The 13,171-nt window shown below is 40.1% G+C and overlaps 1 pseudogene across 1 annotated transcript; it reads right to left on the bottom strand.

Annotated features, from left to right (window-relative positions):
* Positions 1 to 1,978: 1,978 nt before the first annotated feature.
* LOC307042025 (E3 ubiquitin-protein ligase TRIM39-like) lies at positions 1,979 to 4,928 on the bottom strand (annotated as a pseudogene). The gene is made up of 2 exons (XR_013810664.1): positions 4,759 to 4,928; positions 1,979 to 3,512 (listed from the first exon to the last, which is right to left on the bottom strand). The product of XR_013810664.1 is annotated as an E3 ubiquitin-protein ligase TRIM39-like (transcript).
* Positions 4,929 to 13,171: the final 8,243 nt, after the last annotated feature.

Below are 13,171 nucleotides of genomic sequence, written 5' to 3'. Positions count from 1 at the left end.
AGGCGCATCCCATAGTGAGACATCTCACTTCATGTTACTCTGAGAACTGGGGTTACGTAAGTAACCTATAGTTTGTGTGTGTTGGAGGAGGGGCTCTGTGAGGAAGGCTGAAGGAAGAGGCATATTTTTCCAGCTGTGTATTTTCAAATTCTAGCGCACTCGAGTTGGTTTCTCCATTCTTACCTACCCTACCTTTAACTCTTTTTAGGGTGCAGCTATATGTTTTATTTATTTCAAAGTGGGCCCATTTTAATAATATTTTTTTTACCTTCAAATGTGAAGAGGACTCCCCAAGTGCTGTGTTTAATTTATTTTAAAGTAGGCCTGTGTCTTATTTTTAATTCTCCTTAGGAGTTCTTTGTTTCTTATTAGAGGTTAACAGTTGCATATAAAGTAATAAATAGCCTAATAAATGCAAAAAAAATGTAGTTTTTGTCTGATATAACAATAAATACAACTTTATTAGCTATCAAGCTATGAAATATGTTTTGCGGCTTCAGACAAAAAAATGTTTTGTAAAAAGGAGCAAAATGGCTCTTTTGGTCAAAAAGGTTGCAGACCCCTGAGCTGGGGCAACACGAAAATCGGCGAAATCGAGTGTGACTATTAAAAAATAAATAATTATTATATTAATATTGACAATAACAACCGACCGTCGGAGAGCGTTCTCATGGCGTCTATTATCAACGCTATGGGAGGTCTATGGGACGCCCTGCCCGTTGAAAACGGACTCTCAAGGTGACGGGGAGGGGCCCTGACCGACCGTTAACATGTGACAGGTTGGGAGTGAGAACGTGTTGTTCCTTGCCATAGTCCACTTTGGACTATATGAAATATTTCAGGATTGCACTTTTAACTCACTTGAAATGTTCTCACTTGCTTGGTTTCAAAACATCACAAATGCCACAATCTGTTCATTGGGACCATCAATGCTATTTTTCATTGCTGTTGCCGGCCACTATTGCTCATGTAAACCTACTACTGCTGCGCCCCCTGTAATTTCAGAGGCACCCTGAGTCATTTTGTTTTGGAACCGGGCCTGTACATGGTCATATACTAAACACACTACAGAGCCCATTCCGTGTTCCTGTTAGTGTTCACTTCCTGTCTGCCTTCTTCTGGTGATTTATCTGACGTCCAGCGCTCCGTCTTTTAACCTCTTTTCCTTTCTCTTTCTTGATCCTCCTTAGCAACCTTCATTATAGTCCTTGACAGCGGTCTGTACTGTATTAACAACGTGTCACATGTTAAGAATTTACAATCAGAATCGAGTATTCAACTAAGCCGTGTAATACCAGTTGTTAGTAGCCTTAAGGGCCTACACAGTTGTTATGCTACACCACATTGCCCTTCACTGGATGTATAATGAGCTGCACTAAACTACATTACTATACAAGTAACTCAAAAGTAACTCAAAAGTAACTCAAGTAGTGTAACTCATTACATTTCAGAGACAGTAATATTGTAATGTAACTTATTACTTTAAAAAGACAGTAATAAGTAATATATAATATATTACATTTGGAACTTGCCCAACACTGTCGATAACACACCACTGCCAAGAAAAATAATAAAGTTGCTAAGGAGGGTCGGAGTATTTTTAGCAGAAGCAATAAGATATTTTATTTAGTATGTGGCCGTGTAATAAGCGGAATAATGTGCTACAAGGCGGTCATTAATGAAAAAAATAAAACGTCTGCTCACCTATTTTTATATTTTATATTATCAGTATTTTTTATTCTGATTAAATCCTTGGAGTTCATTTTTGTCAAAAAGTGAACATTTGACAACAATGTGCCGTCCTCTCTGTTTAGGTTTCTCCTGGTCAAACTGTGTTTCACATTTACTCCACGTATTAAATACTTATGTTTATCTCCCTGACAGGAGATCCGTCAGTTGATTCAAACCCAGTTCACCCAGTTTTTAATATGATGAAACATGTTTCAAATGGAGTTGATCAATGACTCACACCTCAAACTTGGATAAATGTATTCTTTATTTTAAATCCCATCATGCAGTAGTACAAAATGAACAGTTTAAATTGACAAACTTGAAACATAAAAAGGTTAAAGTAACTCACCAATCTGAAACTTGTTGAGATCATTTAAAATGTGAAGATATATATAAATATACAACGTCCTCTAAATGTAGCAGTTCAGCACATGTGATGTAAATGAAGGATTATTGCAGTTACATGTTGGTCCCTTGGATAAAGGGGTCAGCTAAATGAACGCATTTAATTAAAGTTGATAATATATTTAAAAAGCAGATTATCATACTCAACAACAACAAGAAAATAAATGGTGGTTCAGAGGTCAGTGAATGATCCCTTTAAGAGATAAACACCATAGATATAATGATCCTGTTCATCTCTACATGCTCTGATCCACTGTCACACACACCTTCAGCGGTAATATCTGCACTTCACCATCAAGAGTGTTAATGTATGGAAACATCTTCTCAGTGAAATTGTGTGTGAAGGTGTGTATGTTTGTGTTAGTGTCAGGATCAGAGAACGACACCTTTCCTCTGTTCCAGTCCAGATTCACTCTGACCCTCTGGAGCTTCTTCTTCAGGCGGAGAGGAGTGCGTGGATCTGATGGTGAACGTGCTGAGTATTTACCTTTATAGAAACCTATTCCCCATAATCCAGACTCTATGATTCCCTTCCTCTGGACAGACTCTGCTAACACACCAAGTGACCAGCCTGTACTGTCTGTAACCTGGACATCCCAGCTGTGAGTCCCAGAGTCAAAGCCCTCAGAGCTCAGGACACGGTAGTATTTATCAATCCTCTCTGGATTATCAGGAAGTTCCTGTCTCTCTCCTCGTCTCACTGAAGTCAGATCTTCAGACAGGATGAGTTGTGGATGGGTCCAGGATGACAGGAGAGTAGGACACCATGTCCTTCATCTTGCTCCAGATGTTGAAGCTGAGGTTGCCCAGGTGTTTGGCCTGGTCTATCAGAGCTCCTGAGGGCAGCTGTGGAGCCTCCAGCAGGGGGCGCTGCAGCCTCTCCACTGCAGCCTTGTAGTTGTGCAGGAAGGAGACGTCTTCAGCTCTCAGCTCCTCCTCTGTGGCTCTGACTGTGTGTGAAAGAGCTGCTATCTCTCTGCTCACAGCCTCCATCTTCTCCTCCATCATCCTCCTCTTCTGCTCCTCTTCCTCCCTCAGTGCAGCCATCCTGGCCTCCTCTTCCTCTTCTAGAAACTGGTGAAGCTTCTTGAACTGCTCCTTAATCTGCGTCTCTGTGTGTTGAGCCTGGACCTTCATGTGTCCTGCTGTTTGATCAAACTTCACTTTAACTTCTTCAAAGAGCTTCAGTTTCTCCTGAAAGGGCTGCAGAGACTTCTGGAGCTCCTCTCTGAGATCCTGAGCAGCTTCATCCATGGGAGTGAATCTGTGGTTGGTGTGTGGCTCTGATTCTTTGCAGATCTGACACACTGGCTGCTGATGGTCCAGACAGAAGAGTTTGAGTTTCTCAGAGTGCAGACTGCAGAGAGCTTTAACCACTAGGCGGTACGGGTTAAAAAACCAGTGGTTTAGTTAATAAAAAATAATAATATCAAACATAATTCTGACTATTAACTTTATTGTGAAATTAAAACAGAACGGCAAAGCAAAATACAGTTTCAGTCTCTTGATTTGAAGCGTATGCATTGTACCATGAACCTGTATAGACCTGTAACAGTCAACTGCATGAGGAGTTGGAAAGGTAGTTCAGAAAATCAGTAATATCTTTAAAAACTACAATAAAATCCCTTTCTATCAGCTGTGCACCGTTATAGAGTAAATATAACCTATCTACCAATTGGATCAAATGTAAAAGTCAGCCGAATTAGTGTTGATACTGCAAGGAGATGTATTGTGTGAAAATAAATGGAAGATGTTGTTTAATTGCTGATATATTTATGATCCACGTCACGTTTTCAGTTTTGGCGGCATTTCTTAGTGTTGGTCAAAAGGTCTTCTCATCAGTGCTCTATAAATAAATATCTACGGCAGATGTGTAATATTTAATGCAGCCGAACCGTGTATTACAATGCCGTTATGTGATGACTTCCAAAGAGAAAAGCAAGAACACTCAGAATAAAGTATTATTTAATTTTTTTAAAATGTTTTTCCGATTCCATATCGGACAAACACCATATCCCAACGTGCATTGCGGCTGAAACAATCAATGTTTTAGCCTATCAAAACCTCTGAAAAAAGAAAGGTCTCTCAGAGTCGAAATAGAAAAACCTATGGGAAAAACACAAAAGCATTGTACACAATTTAAACCAATTAATGTCGTATAATTAACGAGGATAAACTGATGTTTTGTAGTTTACGAGTACTGCAAATATCACTGTTAAATCATTTGATCATTGGTTTTATTATGAAAACGTCGAGACCGGAAATACTGTTTTCAATTCGTAACTTTACATGGAGGCTGCCGCATACCTCAAATCATCTTCGGAATATCTATCAAACTATAGATCCTACATATCGACTGGACGTGGATTCAAAAAGTACAATATACACTTCTCGCTAGAAATCTAATCAAAAAGCGTTTTAATGGCCAAACTATTCTACAATTTAGGATTTGACAGAGAGGGTTATTTGTGAATAAACGACCATCTGTAACATTTGCATTCAACGGGAGCACTAGAGGGCGAAAACTTTAAAACGTAATTATAGGACGTATTAAGCGCTTAAACAAACGACACATTTGGTCGTTTGAGTTGGAGGACTTGTTGTGTTTGGAGTCAGACTCACCTTCAGGGGGTGGAGGGTCCGCAGGTTGAAGCAGCAGTGTTGTAGCTTCCACTTTTCTCTCCTGTAGCTGAACTCAGAGGAAGTTGTTAGTTTGGTCTGAAGGTGAATTTGATCGTCTGTTTTTCAGTCCGTCTGTCTCTCTGCAGTGAGGGAGAACAACAAACTGTTTCCTGGTTTATCTCATATAAGACAGTTGAGGGAGGAGCTCTGTCACACGTCCTCTGCTGAACGCTGTTTCCTCTCATGTAACTCAGGGAGTGTCTCAGTCCAAAGTGCTGATTCATTGATGGAATAAAGGTTATAGTGGGTGAGTTAAAATATGAACCCAGATATTGTTGAAGAGGTGAAGTAGGCTCCCATAGTGTGAAGGTTTCACAAACCAAACTCAAATATCTATCAAGTATGGCATCAGTTTAACAAATGTAACCCATTTATCTCTAAGAACCTGTCAACACTGAAACTTATGTTTTTTTTATAGCTTGACTTTTCACTTACTCCATCAACAAATTATCCTGCGTTGCTCTGTTGGTGGAACCTGTGACCTCAGATTTCCATTGTAATAACTACACCTATGCACACATGACAATAAAAGCCTTGAAACCTTGAGATGTCATAATTATGTTATTCATACTAACACATAATCAGTCACGTAAAGACAACCATTCATGTACAAGATAATTAGCCATCGTTATGCTATAAATGTTATGGCAATTATGGTATTGAAGCTTAAAGGTGGGGTAGGTAGTTTTGGAGAAACTAGCTTGAGTGCGCTAGAATCTGAAAATACACAGCCGGAAAAAATCTGCCCCTTCCTTACAGAGCCCCTCCTCCAACACACACGAACGCGCACATGACCAATGAGGGCACGAGATAAGTTTGTGCACAGATGGAAGGCTGACAGGCAGGTAGGCCATCCAGAACATCCAGCCGGGCCGGCTCAGATGATTGGTCGTGATTTTTACAGTCGGTTTATTCGGCTTCCACAGATGACATTTTTGTATGGATGTTTTGTCAAAGCACTTCAGATATTCATTGCTATCAGGATGTTAAGAGTATTCTCCCACACCACGCCCCTCCTCCGCTCCCTTCACTGGCTTCCGGTAACTGCTAGAATCCACTTCAAGACACTGGTGCTTGCGTACCATGCTGCGAATGGATCTGGCCCTTCCTACATCCAGGACATGGTTAAACCGTACACCCCAGCACGTGCACTCCGCTCTGCATCAGCCGAACAGCTCGCTGCACCCGCACTGCGAGGGGGACCCAAGTTCCCATCAGCAGAAACACGTGGGTTTGCTATCCTGGCTCCAAAATGGTGGAATGAGCTCCCCATTGAAATCAGGACAGCAGAAAGCTTACACATCTTCTTCAGACTGAAAACTCATCTCTTTCGACTCCACTTCGAGCGATAGAATTACTAACAAAGCACTTATATACTAATAAAGGACTGGCTTATCTAAAGCCAGTTGAGTAGCACTTGAAATGTTTTGGCTCTATGAAACCTGATGGACTTATATGATTCTGTTTTCTTCAAGTTTTTATCTTCCTGGTCGAACGCACTTATTGTAAGTCGCTTTGGATAAAAGCGTCAGCTAAATGCAATGTAATGTAATGCATTCCATGGAATACAACAAAAAGTGTATCTCGAGCCGGTTTCTCAAACTTACCTACCCCACCTTTAATACAGTGTAATCCTAATGAAATGTAAAATGAAGCTCAGTGCAAGTTCAGGCAGGAAGACCTATCACTTCGTATTGCGCGTCATGGCAATACTCGCTCCCTTCACTAAAGGATAGGGAGCGCCACTCCTCAGCTAACCTATCACTTCCCTCCATTCACAAGCCTAATCATCGCACCTGTTAATCCCTCTATATATGCTCTCCCCTTTTCCATCAGCTGTCTTCCAGGTGTCAACGCGCAACCCTCCTCCACCCCTTCGCCTCCTGCTTCCAATTCAGGGCCAAGCTCAACCTTCTCCCTTCCAACCGGACCTAACCACTTATCACCACCACCAGTGTCTAGACCCGGGGGGGTTCATCGGAAACGGTTCTTCCCTTCCCGAATGACATCCTACAAAACCTGGGCCTAATCGCCAAACACCATTTCATTCACTTGTCATAAACTGTCATCATTATGTTTCATTTATATAATGTGACCCGATAATAAACATGTATTCCATACATCACGTCTCTCCTGATTGAACTGCTGTATCCTGGAAAATGGCATGTGAATGTATTGTGTGATAAACAGGTGTCTTGTGAGATCGGAGTCACATAAGGGACCAACAGAAATTGATGATCCAATGTTCATACGAGGCATCCCTGATACATCAAAAGGGGCAAGGACAAGCCTCAGAGTTGTGAGAGGTTATGTGATTGGCAGAAACGGAATCCCTGGGAAATTGACTCTGATTCACAAGTACTCCTTCATGACCTACCTTACAGGGCAGACACACCCAGGACATTCATTCATTCTTGCTGTATCATGGTTTGAGTTGTTTTTTATTGTATCCACATCATTAGTGTGTGTCTTTACCAGAAACTTGAGTTGTTGTTCACTATTATATTTTGATTTTAAGAATTTGTTTCGGAATAACATAGATGCCCATCAGAAATGTAGAGCTATTGAAATATGCGATGTAGTTCACCTGAAGATGTTGGAGTTTTATTTCTTGCTTGTAACATTGGCACAGGCCAAGTATTAAGATTTTGAAGCAGCCCTGGACAAATAGGAGGTCTATACTTAATTTAGAAAACAGTAGTATTAGAAATGATAAGCACACCATTCATAATTTAACGTTTTGAAACAACATACAGGTGGTTTAAACAGAAAGTGAAGATGGGTTGAGTTAGTGGAGAAAGTCAAAGTAATGTTGATAATGTATCTATAACTGAATGAGGTATTCCGAATGTTAATTTTATGAAAACTAATTTGGAGAAAAGAAAGTTTCCAGTTAGTTAGTTGGTTGAGAGAATGTGTTATTTCTTCTAAAACAGGAAGTTTAAGGCAAATATGAAAAGAAGGGGAAGAGAATGTGAGATTTAAAGAGAAAAGTATAAATGAAAGAGTATGTGTTTGCTATGTGAAAGTATGAAATTGTATGAGATGATCTAATGAAAATAATTGGGCTATAACTCAATCTAAATCTGACCGGTTAAGCAAGTTCAACACTAATGCCTAAACACTTGGATAAAATGATTAGTATGTTAAACAGCTTTAGAAAGCTTAAAGACATTTTTTGTGATGTTATTCCTTCGATAAATGGTTACATGAAAATTTGACCTAAAGGGGGGTTATACTATTTCAAAATGTTTGATTTTTGATAAGGTAGTATTTTACGTAATTCTTATACTTTTTATTGTATTTTTAATAATGTATGGGAGTTTAACTCTAAGGTGCCAAACTAAGCATGTGTGAGAATGGAGAGTGACAGAGGGAATGTTATGGCAAAAATGATATTAAAGCTTAATACAGTGTAATCCTAATGAAATGTAATTGCTGTATCCTGGACAATGACATGTTAATGGTGTTTGATAAACAGATGTGTTTGGAACGGGGTTTTATGACAGTACAGGAAGAGAGAACGAGTGGCAGGAATTAACGATAGGGGTTATCTGTATATCCCATTGTTCTTCTTAGGGTGTGAGTTTTAGCATACAGTATGGTGCCATGGGGCGATCATCTGGCCTCATGATGTTGATTGAAATTTAAATAAGCTTTTTACTGAAGTAAAAGTAAAGAAGTATGGGTGCTTTGAAATGTACTTCAGTAAAAAGTACCCATAACTAGCAGCTGTTTTAAAGAGTACCTGACCTCCCTTTATATTAATAGAACAATAATGTCATTGTTAGCTAATGAATGTTTCCATGCTGAACAACGGCAACATGACAACGTTTTCATTGGTCCCTCTTCTTTAGAGAAGGGTCCAGCTGCAGCCGCAGCCGGTGGAGGTTGAACCTGTAGGAAGTTGTACTTCCATATATTAGACCCTCCAGAAAAACGTGGGCTAAAATCCTTGATTATGCGATTATGAAAATTATGAAATTGCGGAAAGTTGCGAAAAAGAATAGATTTGTTCTTTTTCTGTCTTATTTATTCTCTCTCACACACAACCTGCCACTAACGTTAAACCACTTTCCTATTCAATTAAACACATTCAATGTGTATTTATTGTAAAAGCAATTGGGTTATTTTAAACACACACACACACACACACACACACACACACACACACACACACACACACACACACACACACACACACACTTCTCCACCTCATTCTAATTATATAAATACTATATTATTTTATTTATATAGTTGTAATATAGTCAAGACAAAACATGCTTATTACATGCTCAAAAACTGATATTTCTTAAATCTGTATTCAAATGTAGTTCCCTCTGTCAGCAATGTATCAACAACTACACACACATTTCTATCAGTATTTCTCTGTGTTGTGGTTGACATGATGATGACTGTTAGGAGTTAAGGGGAGAGGCTGAGCATCACCATGAAATGTGCAAATTGACATACAAATGAATAAAAGGGGAAAAAATGCTCCATGTTTTTTAGGCTGTTAACCTTAAATGTTATGTAAGCCAACTGGACAGACAGTTTATCACTCTTCCTCCTGTACATTAGCAGATAAAAGGCATAAAATACTTGAATGAATGTTAAATAAAGAATGCTGGAAATAACTGCATCTCCATTTGCCTATATGCTATGCAGAGACTGCCTTCTTCACGTCGTGAATTGCAGCTGATGTTTTAATATGGCAATTGGCAATTTGACTTATACAACATTCACAAGTTGTACATTAGACTCATACAATAACCCACCTTCGAGTGATGCTCTAGTTTCTTCATGTTTTTTTTTTTTCCCTCTTTCTTGCGCCGGACTGAAACTGTCTTTTCACCGACATCTCTTCACCTGCACTAGTGGCCGTATCAAAGCCGTGATTGGTCAGATGTCGATTCATTGCAACGGTGTCGGGTTACAGACGTGCTCCCCTTGTCACTCTCACTCTCGCGGGGGGTACGCGGAGAACTGAGCGGAGAACTGCGCACAGCAGCTGAGGCCCTCTGGGCGGGGCCCCCTGCGCAAGGCGGGGACCCATGCAGCCTGCGTGATTGGCCTGTAGGGAGGGGCGGCCCTGCTAATGCTCCAAGACACAGTTGCACGGGGTGCAGAATGGTTTCCCCCCACTTTCGTGAAAGACATCGGGGTACTGCTTTGCCCGGTCTTTAGCAGAAATGTTCGTCGTGTGAGTTCCACACGTTCACTCTACAGTGTTGTTTACCTTCTGTGATGTGCGAGCTGATGACGTCACGTCACCATCATCACTACTTCACGTCAAGACGAGCTAACTTTTTTTCCCCTGAACTTTGTGTGGAAAATTGCGGGGATTATGCGGTCTTTTGATAAATATGCGGCCTTTTAAAAATCTGCGCCATTTTGCTGATTATGCGGTAAATTCTGCGATCGCAGGATCGCGTTTTTCTGGAGGGTCTAAAATATGGTCAGAAGAGGGCGCGCCCAACACGTGAGACGCTGACGCAAGGATATTTAATGAGACATGGAGGTTACAGTAAGTTTTAAATATTAAAGGTGGGGTAGGTAAGTTTCAGAAACCGGCTCGAGATACACTTTTTGTTATATTCCATGGAATGCTCTTAACATCCCGATAGCAATGAATATCTGAAGTGCTTTGACAACAAATCCATAAAAAAATGTCATCTGTGGAACCCGTAATACTGTAAAAACTACAACCAATTGCCGCCCTGTCTGTCAGCCTTCCATCTCGTGCACGCACAAATGTATCTCGTGCCCTCATTGGGCGTGCCGTCATTGGACGTGCATTGCAGCAGTACTTCAATGACTCGCCAGCAACAGGCGGCCACTTTCACCATGGCAGAGTTAGGTTCAACATCGTCTACTGGTCGCAAAAGAAAAAATGTAACGGAGCAAATTAAGAACAAAAAGAAAGTGGAAACTAGGAGAGGTCAAACCAGAGTCAATATCGGAGTTGCTTTGGCTGTGTAGTATTGCTAACCTAGATGTGTTTAGCTTTGCCTGATATGTAACGTTACGTTACTGCAGAGTGAGAGCATGTGAGGCAGGGATGCGAGTACTTACGTGTGTACGATGTCTCAATGACTAACAAAGTCAGGCTTTCAAAAAAGAAAAGAAAGGAGAGAAAGACAAGAGAGAGCGACAGTATGTCACCCACTTTTGCTCTGATTTAGCACCACCATCAGGCCTTTTCATTTCCATTTCCTTTTTGTTGTCCATTTACACTTTAATACCCGCTTATTTTGTAGTTGGTATGTATATTTAATTAGAACATCTGCTGCTTATGTTATTTTTTTTGTGATACAGTAGCATTTTATAAATGATAATATTGGTGTTAATGTTCACTTTATTTTAATTTAAGTGTTCATGTATATTTAAGTTATATTTATTTTGATTTATGAATTTTCCATTCAAAAATGTTATTAAAAAGGCATGTACACCATAAAAGATGACTATTGAGGTCTATTGTCATGAATGTTAGTGTTATATCAAATAGTGAATTCTACTGCAGCAGAATGTTGCAGTAGAATTTGCAGTCTGCACAGTGTTATATGTTCACAGCTCAGTGTCAGTAAATATTGTGCAGTTAGTATTGGACCACAAGATAGATGCAAGCCTGTGCAGGTAGAGTTATTGAAAGCATAAATGAGTCAGTTGGGTTCTGGAGGTGTGGTTACAGCAATTGTGCTTGGTTTGCGTGTCCTGTGCCTGGTGGTGGGATCCAATGTGATATATTTTCATGGGGCCCAAAATCCCTGGTGACGCCCCTGCGTACAGCCAATCACACTGCGTGACGTCATTGGTAAGAGACGGACCCCGAACACATATGGTACCGACACCGGCACTAAGTACTGCAAAGTATGCGGTGTAAGCGCGGCTAAGGAGCGGTTTGACGACTCAGACAAAGGAAAAGGAAAGGTCGGGCACAAGGACTTCCCAGACGAGAGCGGCTATGTGGGGGGCTACAAGGGCAGCGACAGTTATGATGAACAAGCAGGGGCGGACTGGCCATTGGGAATACCGGGAGTTTTCCCGGTACCGAAGTGGGCCGGTCGGACAATTCACTATTCCCAGTCCGCCCCTGTGAACAAGTGAAGGATGCATAATTATGCTGACACATTATGGAAACATTGTTCAATAACTTAAAATCAGGAGATGTTAAAGAAAACATTAATTTATTGAATATTGTGTTTTTTAAGAAGGAACAAATATACTGTAGTTTCTTGGGCCGCAATTATAATACTTATTGGATCCGTAAAAACACCACTATATATAATTTGAGTTTCAAGGTTTTCACAAGTGACAACCAGGATGAATAACTTAGACATGATTTCCTGAAAATTATTTTAAGATATTCAAAATGCTATGCCGTAAGCACAGAAATGTTTAATGAGATGAAGCATGAATACGTAATTGTGTTATGTACATGATGATACTACAGGGATCATTAGATAAAACTGTCCTTCTAATCAAGTATGCTTTATAGAAACTCTGTGCCTTAGTATTGATGTAGCCGCTAGCATGAATGCTTAGCTATAAAGTAATGTGCTGCTATCACTTACCTTGATGTAGTGGATGTAACCTTTGCTGGTTTCCGGGGGAGGTGTGTGGCGCAGTGGTTGGTGTTCAGATCAGGGGAGCACAGGTTCAAACCCCACTGCAGTCAGCATGTCGTTGTGTCCCTGAGACACTTCACCCCAAATTGCTCCTGTGGGGATTGTCCACAGTATTGAGTATGGAAGTCGCTTTGGATAAAAGCGTCTAACAAGTGACATGTAATGTAAAAAAATGTAATGTTTCAAGTAACCATACTTGCTAAGCTTGTCACATAGCTACAGGACCAAACAATCCCAAATATTCATGGGATGTATTCATATATTTAAATGACAAATACATTAACAAGAGAAACATAACAGTTTTATCATACTGTACTGATGAAGCTACGGTACAGGATACATCATGTTTAATCCATTTATGTTTAACTTAGTGACATTAGGCTGTGATTGTTGATGCAATTTTATTTTCCTCCAAGGTCATGTAAGGTTGAAAGATGTGTAATAATAGAAGTGCATGTGAGAATCTTAAGAGTCATATATTGTAGGAGTATACATTTTATGAATCCTCTCAAACCACATTTAGGATCCTGGAGCTTTTATATTGAAAGTGCACAGTGGTTTCTAAGCAAGTGTACAATTTAAACTGTGTGCTATTATACATATTGTCCATACCTCTGCCATACATGACATTCATATAGACGTATACAAGTCTTGTTGTATGTGCAGGAAATGCGTACAATTTATTTGAATTTATTTGTAACGGTTAGAGTAAACATTTGAATAAA

Source organism: Notothenia rossii, assembly GCF_949606895.1.
Source record: "Notothenia rossii genome assembly, chromosome: 5".
NCBI classification, from domain to species: domain Eukaryota; kingdom Metazoa; phylum Chordata; class Actinopteri; order Perciformes; family Nototheniidae; genus Notothenia; species Notothenia rossii.
The sequence above is the reverse complement of the archived record's forward strand: the minus strand, read 5'-3'. Positions and strand labels throughout refer to the sequence as shown.